Here is an 11,582-nt window from a genome sequence, read left to right on the forward strand (position 1 = left end):
GAAATAAAACTGAAGTCAAAAAATTTGTTCACCGATGACAAGACCCCCATATCATGATGAATTTTATGGCTGACGGGACACACAACAATAACAATATAATATGTTACTCAAATAAAAAAACAATAACGAATTGAAGAACATGATACGAAACAAGAACAAAACAACAACTATGTCATATTGAGAGAAATATTTGAAATAAAAAATGAAATTATATCAAAACAAAGCGGAGAAAAATAAGAGTATAGTCGTTGTGAATTACTGCAATCAAACTCAAAATAAATTCATTTACACTCGAGAAAATATAAAAAATACAACTGCCATGGGAAATGTGTATGAACATATGTTGTTAGCATGGTTATTAAAATGTTGTCCAACGGAATCGTTTACTGCAATATCTGCATAATGATTGTTAATAATGATATAGAATCTTCTATAATATATTCCATACTGGACCGAATTCATAATGCTGTCAATGTAAAGGTGAATAGAACTCCTGAACATTTTCTTGAGACCATTTTTCACAACTTTCGGCGAGGAACATGACAAGAGGGTATCCTGAATAATCTTGTGATATTACTGTTAAAATTAGTTTAGTGAGTTCAGTAGTCCCAACATTGGGCACTTCTTCCAAAAGCATGCATTGACAGTAAAAAAGGCTTCTGCTCTTTTTATTCCTTAAAATTTTACAACCCCTCAAAAACTCTCAGAAAATGTCCAAACAAAGTTCTTAATTTCGGACGGTCTTTGCTATAGTAAATTGCTGCCAATGGAAAACAAAATAACTAACTATAAACACTTAGGTTAGAAAATTGGGCTAGGACCTTGAAACCTACAAAAATGACGTTGTATAAAATATAGTCAAGAAACATGGACATCCAAATACCTATAGAAAAGGACATTTTATATGAGGACAGTCCAACCAATGACAAATCAAAATATAAAATTTAAAAATATGTCTGAAATTCTGAAAATGACAAAAATTATATGAGAACTTGACCTGAAGAAAGAATATCTTCAAAATGTATTTAGTTGAAGAAGATCTTGTATGGGTCTACTACTCGAGAAGGGTAGTAGTTGAGTAGTTGGAATAAGGGAGCTTCTAAATGTGTTCTGAAATGTGGATAGTTTTTTTTTTGGAGATAGAGGATCTTCTATATATATGTTGTGGATATAAGAGATAGGATATCATATATAGATCTTCTTGGAATGAAAGACCTTCAATAGGTATTTAGAAGAGCGTTAGCATAAATTTCGATTATTATTATTATTTTTTATTTTGATTTTGGTTTTTAAAATATATCTTTAAAGATCAAGGAGACGAAGATCTTTTAAGGAGACGAAGATCTTCAATGAGCCGTTGGAATTAAGTATTCTGAAGAGAGTGAGAATATATTTTAAATATTTTTTTCTAGGACTTTTCATAAAAATATTTTTAAGAAGAGGTGTGCTTTTTCTAAAAGAACATATTTTTAAGGACCAGCAGCGCCACCATCATAGATTTTTGAAAAAAATCAAGGCGTATAGAACCATATGCGCGGATTCTTAAAAAATATTTATTTGAAAAATATTTTTTAAGGACCAGCTGAGATATTTTATAAAGAATATTTATTCCCGAGTCAGCTCAGCTATAGGTGGAGATAATATTTTTCAAGGTTCAGCAGAGCCAAAAGCTTGTATTTTATAAAAATATTTTTTTTTTAGGACCACGAGCGGGGTGTTTTAGAGCTTATATTTCATATGTAGCTAGTAGAGATATATTCTTTGGAATTCATACGTCAAGACCTGATTATGGACGACACATATCGAAAGAAAAATCTGAAAAATTCAAATTTTTGGTAAAGTTATGAGCTCTTCAATGTAGAGAAGGGGGCAAAAATGTGTACAGTACTAATTTGTGTATACCAAATTATTTAAATCGTGTATTACTTCAGAATTATTTTTGACTTGTAAAAATGTATATAATTAAAAATGACTATTCATTTGGTTTTCTTGATATTGGGCCAATTGTATGGCGATTTCAAATTTTGTCCATACTTAGAGAATCTGTGAACAGAAAATTGTTCTATGATTACGGAAAAAAATTCGGGGCTCAAAGGGTTAAATACTATTTATACAATACTTTTCCAAGGGCCAATTGTATGGGTCACTACTTGAGAAGGTGTTCTGTGAGTCGTTGGCATATAGGAAGTTTCTAATTGATGTCCGCGATGTGGAGTATTTCCAAAGGTTGTTTTTGAGATAAGGGACTTTCTATAAACCTTCTGGAAATGAAATACCTTCAATAGGTATTCTGAGGAGCGTATATAGAGCTAATGGGCGAATTCTTAAAAAAAAATTGAGACTCAACAGAGCCATAAGATGAGTTATTTTGAAGAATTATTTTAATATTTAGAAGCTTAAATTTTATAAAGAATATTTTTTTAGGATCAGGAGCGTGGTCAAGGGCTATAAGCAAGGATTTTTTAAAGAATATATTTTTCAGTAACCAAAAAAGCCCTATCAGTGTATTACGTAAAGAATATGTAGGCAAGGACTAGTAGGCCCAAAAGAGTGAACATTATTCAAAGACCTACGGAGGACCTAGATTAAAAAAAAAATTAAAGAACGTGAATTTTGTTTAATTTTTTTTTTCAAAAACAAAAAAAAAAAGAATTCTCTTCATCGATATCATATTCATTATTGGGTCAGAAATTGCTGAAGACTATTGAACATTTAGATATACTAGGCCCAAAAGTTTCGCACCAATAATACTATGCCTTTCCGATATTTGCGAAATTTTATGAAAAACCATAATATTCAGTGTACAGGAACGTGTAGTTCAAATCGCTTCAGATTTTAATATATTTCCCACATAAAATGATTAAAACTTTTTGAGTGTATCCACATATATGTTGAGAAATATGTTTATATATATATTATGTACGTGGGAGTGAATGCACTTGTATTTGTTTGCCTGTGTAACATTTTGTGGTTTATGGTTTGTTTGCCAAAATGTTCAGAACTTGTTCAGAGGGACAGGCAGCCAGTTTTACTCACTCAGTTTGGTCCAACCTACACAACCGCAGTGTTTGGACAATGATATGTGAATTAAAGGTTGATAGGTTTTGAGGATTTTGTGTGTTTTTTTATTTATTTTTTTTTTACAAGTACTCAAAACATATTTCTCTTGGTCATGTCATTTGTAATGTTTATGAATACAGCTTTATTACCTTTGCTATTTGGGGTTGTTGTTATTAAAATAAGAGAGGCAAATGTGTATGAGTATCTAAATAAGAAAAAAATATAAATATAAAATTCATTCATTTAATGAACGTTCCCGCAGAATATTATAGATAAAAAACATTCTCATTTCGTGGGGAAGGTACAAGAAGAAGTGGACCAATAAGCTCCATCTTCGAACATTATACAGATTGTGATCTAAATGCAATACTATGTTTGTATGCTATTATATAATTAATTTTCAGCATAATAGTGATCGGTTTTTGGTTGGCTAGAAAAACTAGTATGTCCAAAGTTTGGATGAAACCGATCGGAAGGAGATTTGTAAATCGGCTCCAAATTGTCTGAAACGAATTTGGTCCAAAGAAACTTGGGGTTCTAGGACCAATATTTCAATGAGGCACATTATTACAGTAACAATACACTAGACATAAAGCCAGCCTACAATCAATCACATTTTCAGCATGATACTCGTAGGTAGCAGACGTATCAACATAACTAAATAAAACTAGCAAACATTTAACAAATCTCCTTTTTAATTTAAGGGAACCCCCCATTCCCGATTTTAATTTTTCAAGATTTTCAATGGGTTGGTAAATCAATACCAATGCTTGTCAAGGTTTGTAATTTTACGCTTATATAATTGAAGACTTAAAAGAGAAGAAAAATAATTTACAAAAAAAGTTTGTTATTGTTTTGTTGTTGTTTTTTTGTAATTAAAGAAAAGTCCTTATTTTTGATGGCGTGATAACTCCTCACTGGAACATCGGAATCCGAAAATTCCAACAGTATTAGAAAGAGTACATGTCTGGCTCTCGTATGAACTAGGATTATTGACTTCGCTCTAAAATTAACAAAGTGGTAGACCTTTGAAAAAATATTTTTGGAAAATCGCAGATTTTTTACCAAAACCCATGTCAAAAAATAAGGAAGATCTTCACCGATTGGCTTTATCCTAGTTCATACAATAGCTACACACTCACAGAGAAACGTGTAAAAATTTGAAGTCGATTGGGTTATTAGTTTTTGAGTTATCGTGCCCGCCATTCGCAAAAAGCCCTTCAGCCGTCACTTGATGCTGACACAATAAATCGGCTATATCTTCAAGACTTCTTGAGATTTTCATTTGAAATTTTCTAGGGACATTCTATAATTAGTGTAGATTCGAATTATATCAACAAAATTTTTGACCCCGAGAATTTAAACATACCAGAAAACATGATCCTGGAATGAGAAAATCACCTTTTTTTAATTATTTGCTATACCCAGTCATGGATTTATTCACTACCCTTCATGTAAATCTTCCAAAAAAAGCCTGCTAAAATTGAATTGACAATTTTTGAAGTATCACTCTAACTGAATTTCAAGAAGGTCAATAACACTCCTGTTTCATTTTCTTCCATCACTTTTTCTTTCTATATCATAAATATAGCCCCCACGTCCTCCCCACCACTCCTTATTAATTTTATTATTCAGTTCAAATTCAATAGTTTATTATACTGCAATATCTTGACCTAACATAATACAACGACAACAAGAACATCAATAACAAAAAATCTCAACTGCCAGAAATGAAACGAAAAGGAAATTTACAACACAGCAAGTAGTAGCACTTTCAGTTGTAGTTATAGTTGTTGCAACTGAACTACAACAACATAACTGAAATGGTGAAAAAAAGTTGAAGCAAATTATAAAAGGAAATGACATGATATCTACCATAAAAAATCATTAAATTTTGCATAACAACAACAACAACGACGACGATAACAACAAGAAGAAAATATCAGAATAATTTTGAAGCCATAGTAGTAGTAGTAGAAGCAGCAGTACTATAACTATTACGAGTACTTGTTGTTGTTCTTGTTGTCGTCATCATACTACAGTCACAATTCAAGCATACCGAACGATTGAAAGCTAGTAAAAACCTTGTTTGCATGTGTCTCAGTCTCTGTGTATGTATGTGTGTTTGTTTATTTTTTTCGGTTGTGTATAAACCAAGAATTGGATTGAATTGGATGAATCCAAGCAAAGTCATACAGCAAAACGGATATAGAGTCAGTAGGTTAAGAGTTTAATAACGACGACTAGCACACAGACAAACATACATACACACTTTGAGAAATACTCATAAAAATAGGTAACTGACATAGGTCCTATTTCACTCGTTTTCCATTTTTCTTTTCACGGTACTCAATTCAATACAATGGCAAATATGAAGAGAGTCAGCAGAAGACAACAACTGGAAAACAACAAACAGAGAAAAAAAAAACAGCAGCAGCAACAACAACATCTACGACGCCAAGAAATATAATACCTGTAGAACAATAACAACAACCATGGTAAAAAAATAAAACCATCAGCGAAAAAAGTGGACTATAACAAGGACATTACAGTACAAACAACAGATGGATGAAAGGACGTCCGGACATTCGCGTTTGAAGTACAACGAAAATTAAACGAAGATAAAATTGCCTATAACGAGGGCAAGGTGGGGAAGTTTGTAAAAAAAATTGTTTTAGATAGGAATGATATCGAAGTAAAAAGAAAATACCTATATCACAAATATTCTATAAATGTGTTTATCGTTTATCTAATAGTGACCTGAATTCATAAACAATCCGCAAACATGTTATTCGTTTGTTACAATGAGAAACATTTATTTAAATCGATTTAAAGCAATCATCAATCGAACTCCCGTTGAATATTTGGAGACCAATCAACACGAAGTCGGTGGGAAACATATGTGGGCTATGTCTGTACTTCTACAAAACGCAATTAAGTCATTCTATGTTCAATTTTGTAAGGTGTGCAAAATTTTATGTCAATCTGACAAACATAGTGCACCATTTTCTTAAAATCGAAATATATGGAAGTTCTATTCAAATATGAACCGATTTCAAGGAAACTTGTCACAGGTTGAGTTATACTAAATATAAATATACTCCAGATATGATTCTCATCCTCTAAGAAACCGGAATGCTAAATTACAGGTACTTCGATTGGGAATTTACAGGCACTGGGATAACTAAGGGCCTTACCATGGACATGCACCAAAAATTGTCTGAGAAGAATTTTCTCGTATTACAAGGGGTGCGCCAAATCGTAGACACTGCGGTTAAAATATGCAGCTTTAAACTTTAAAGTACCAAAAATGCGCAGATATGTCATCTGTATTAAATATTTCAGAAATCATGTTTTTTAACTCCAAAAACCTGGTATGCAAAATTACAGATACTTCAAATGGGTAATGTGGCAACAAAATAAAAAAAATGGGACAGTTATATGAAAGCTATACCAAGACGTGGACCCAGGCGTTTCCACGACAGAGGGGTCTGTGATCCGAAACGACCCGGATCGTACTCGACCAACGTCTGTTACCTCAGACCACTATGTAGAAGCAATAGACCTGTTACAACAACAACAAATGCAAAATGCAAAAGCTCTATTACAAATAGTTCTATCCTAATTTCAAAAGACATAAGGACAATAAATAAGAGAATAAACTCGGAAAGAAATATTAAATGGAATAAGCTGTTAACAAATATGACTCCGGGGGACAAACGTTTTTGGTCTGTCAGTAGAAGCTTGAGGGGAAAACGTAAAAATGTGTTACCCAATCTTAAAGATGGAAACAAAGTGTTGGTTTCAAACAAGGAAAAGTGTGAAAAACTTGCAGATACCTTTATGCAATCACATATTGTTACCATGAATTATAAACACCCTGCTGAGGCAAAAATCAACAAAACCGTCGAAACTCTATTGAGGGAAGCTGTAAGTGTAGAAGGAGCTGAATTTATTTTATTAGCTGAATTACAATATGCAATATCCAAACTCAAAATATCAAAATCTCCAGGTATAGACAATTTACCTAATATCCTATTAAAAAATCTTCCTGAAAAGGCATTAAAATTGTTGTTGGCAATTTTTAACAGCTGCATCAAATTAAATTACTTCCCAAGGCACTTTAAAACGGCCAAAGTTGTTGCTATACATAAACCCAATAAACCAAGAAACGACCCTAAGAGCTACAGGCCCATAAGTCTATTGAGTAATCTGGGAAAAGTTTTTGAAAAACTGATATTCTCCCGAATCAATGAATATGTTACCGAACATGGTTTAATAGCAAAAGAGCAATTTGGTTTCCGGAGGGAACACAGCACTATTCACCAGATATGCCGAATAAAAAACAAAATAACTTCAAATAGAAGGAAAAAACGGTCAACTGGTATCATTCTTTTAGACATCGAAAAAGCTTTTGACAGTGTGTGGCATGTAGGGTTAATCTACAAACTCATATCCAAGAACCTGCCAAAATATCTTTGCAAAATTATCGCAGATTTCCTCGACAACAGAACTTTTACTGTCGTTTCAGGGAAGGAATTCTCATCACTGAAATCAATACCCGCAGGATTACCCCAAGGATCTATTCTTTCCCCACTACTCTATTCATTGTATACGGCTGACTTTAAACCGCTAAAGAATTTCGATGCAGCATATTATGCTGATGATACTGCACTCATCTCGTCCAGCAAGCTAACAAGTGCCCTTTTAAAGAAAATGGAGAGAAGTATGCAAACATGTCACAAATATTTTCAAAAATGGAAAATTAAAATTAACGAAGGAAAGACTCAATCGATTATTTTTCCTTATAACAAATCACCGAAAAGACATCCATCAAGGCCACTCTCCTGGTTCAATAACAGCGTACAGATACAGCACAAAATTAAGTATCTCGGAGTTATCCTGGACAATAAGTTAACTTTCCGGCACCATATTGAATATGCATGCGAAAAGGCTACAACAACATTAAAATCGCTAATACCAATTATAGGTAGGCGATCCAAATTAAATCTGCAGAATAAAAACTTATTGTATAAATCTGTGATACGACCTATTTTATCTTATGGATCTCCAGTCTGGTACAAAGCTGCTAAATGCCATTTAAATAAATTGCAAATATTGCAAAATAAATGTCTGAAAACGATATTTAACAAGCATTGGAGACATTCCACTCGAGCATTACACGTCGAAACCGGATACGAGAGGTTCACCGATTATATTAGTAGGATAAATCTAAACTTTTATACTAAAATCGAACATTCCTCTTATCCACTTGTTAGAGAATGCATAGAATTAATATAATCAAATTTACAAAATTCTACTTACGAAATTATATGAATTAACAATCACATTTTTGAAAAAACTTTTAGCTTCTAATTATGTAATAATTTGAGTTGACATAGAATTAACAAAACTTTAAATGTACATGCAAAATTACCAAATGGAAAAATATGATGTATTTAAGACTATTATATTAATATTCTATTATACGCATATATTTTCCAAAATGTTTGAATTTTTTTTTTTTTTTTATCCGAACTTAAATGAAGGTTTTAACCCAAATTTTCCTTCAATAATCTTTATATATAATATATCATAAAATAAAATTTTTGTACAGTATTTATGTATGTAATATCTTTTTGATAAATCTCTTAAATTGTAACTATAATTATATGTATAAAATGTAACTGATAAATGGATGAATAAAATTGAATTGAAAAAATTGAAGGACAATAAATTTAAATGGAATTGTTTTGTGATCAAAAATATATTCATGTTTTATGCGGTCTCCGGTAAATATGTCAATGTGTTTTTAACGGAATAAAAATATAATATAACCTCCATTTTATGTTGCAATGTTTCCAAAAAACCCTATTAAATTCATTAACAATACCTGCCGCAGATGACTCTCGTAACATCGAATGATATAACCAAAAAAAAAAAAACGGAGTATGCGAAATAAAAGTTCCATAGTTTTAACAATTTACCAGTGTATATCATATAAACAAACGAAAAAACAACAACAAACTACTCATGAGTCTGTCTGTATGTTATATATTCTACACTCTCCTGCTTCTTATTGTTGCTGGCATGTATAGCCTGCTTCCTTTCCCATTAGTGTAACCACTGCCACTGTTCTGCGGATCTCCTCAATAACAACATAACAAACCAAAGAAGAAACAATCAAACTTACAAATGGTAAAACTGAACTATATGTACGATATATTGTTATCTAGGACAAGGTATGCATATTAGTATTGTATTGCGAAAAAAAGTAACGAAAACTAACTACATTTGCTACATATTTCATTATTATTATTTTTTTTTTTTTTTTTGCTGAAGCACTGTCAATGTTTCGTTGTTATAATTTTGGTTTTCTTCGAGGATTTTTATTGTTTGTATACGTTCAATAAATCTACAGTTTCTGGCTTCAAATATGGCGTATATTTTTGAATGTGTGCGTGTATATATAGTATTTGTATTCTTTGAAGAAATAGTTTTAGCAGACAATTAAATTTAAGTGTTTTGAAGTTAAATAGAAGTTTTCGTTGTATGTTGAAGACTGTAGGAGGGATTAAGTTAGACTATTTTGAATAAAAAAAGGCTTATCACTATTAAATATAGGTATTTTTAAATGGTTTTATAAATGAAATAAAAATAAGCTTCAAGAATAATATGCAAAAAATCCCGTTTTAAAGGTATGAACGTAATATTCTCCGAGTTTTTTGCTTGAAATAATCCCTACGAAATTCAATCGACAGTCATCTTAGAAGATTGCCCACAACGAATCCTCTACAAAACCCGTTTTAAAGGTATGAACGTAATATTCTCCGAGTTTTTTGCTGAAAGTCCCTACGAAATTCAATCGACACTCATCTTAGAAGATTGCCCACAACGAATCCTCTACAAAACAATAGAACCCATATATTGTAATCTCAAAATCTGATCCTCAGAGATTAGTTATTGCTGTCAGGAATGAAATTATCATAAAATGTCATATCACACTGCAAAAATTGGAGATTTTTTTAGGTAGTCCGCATAAGGTGGAGAGTACTTTGAAATATTCACTGGAGACCCTATGAAATATAAATATTCTTCATGAGAATAAAATTCTTTGTCAAGTTAGCCGCGTCTGTTTTCAATATTAAAGTCAAAGCTTTGGCAGTTCTACTACAATGTTTGGTATTCAAATAGTATATATATATATATATATATATATATAATGGTAACCCCCTATGTTCGGCGTTTAGATGTTTTACGACATTTTGTTAGCATAATTGGCACTATACTTCAATATTTTGGCTTATCATTAGGTGGCAAATCATCCTACCGCATGTTATCAATATCAGTCCCGAAAAAGCAATCATTATATATTTATCGTCCTTCCAAATGACTAATATCGGTCGATATTTGGATATTTTGATGGTCATTGCCGCAAGTGCCTATATTTTAGGATTACAAAGAGGAAGTAATTATTTTTATTTTTATTTTAAGTATTTACTGAGATGAAATTTTCAATGTCTCTTAAATTTCTTTGAACCAAATCCGTTTCAGACAACTTATTATTTTAACCAGGCCTACATTAAGTCCAAAGATGTGATCCATTGGTCAACTCCTAATGTTACCTCTTCTGCAAGTGGTCAATATTTATAAATCCAATATTTTGGGAATGGAATCCGATTTGAACCGAACTTTTCGCTACCTGTTTTCTTTACCAAGTTGGAAAACGGGACTAATTATCACTGATTTAATAATGAATCCAATCCAATTTGGCGAATGGAATGTCAGCTTTGAACCAGACTTTGCACAACCTAATATCTTTACCAAGCCCTGATCAAGTTCGAATATGGGATTAATTGGTGCACTCCTTCTGGTACCTCCCTCACTAGGAATTGATATTTTATAAACTTGTAAATTTGAAGTGAATTGAATAACCGTTTTGATCAAAATTCTGAAGACATCCGGAAACCTGAGGGTAAATATCTGCCGATTTATGCATGCCTGTCCGCCTGTCTGGCCATGTACCGCTCGCTTTTATGATCCGACTTGGATGAAATTTGGCACAGCCCAAGGAATCTGGTTGGCCCAAGGAATAACCCTGTTGAAATTGGGAAAAATCGGTTCAGATTTAGATATAGCTCCCATACATATTTTTGTCTGATTTAATGTAAATGGTCCACCAAAGTCCCTATATATCTTTCGATTTGCACGAAATTTAGTTGTCGATTTGCAAGAAATTTGGCATAGCGTAGTGAATTAAGTCTAGAATGGTGTGTGTAAAGTTCATGAAAATCGGTTTAGATTTAGATATAGCTTCCAGATATATTTTCTTCCGATTTGATGTAAATGGTGCACCAAATTCCCTATATATCTTTCGACTTGTACGAAATTTGGCATAGCGCACTAGAATGATGTGTTTTGTGAAAATCGGTTCATATTTAGATATAGCTCCCATAAGAAGTATTGTCCGATTTTAAGTAAATGGTGCACCAAAAACCCAATGTTAGGCCGATTGCCACAAA

Source organism: Musca vetustissima, unplaced genomic scaffold, assembly GCF_032173495.1.
Source record: "Musca vetustissima isolate MV318-11 ecotype Yass unplaced genomic scaffold, APGP_CSIRO_Mvet_v1 utg16414, whole genome shotgun sequence".
NCBI lineage: Eukaryota > Metazoa > Arthropoda > Insecta > Diptera > Muscidae > Musca > Musca vetustissima.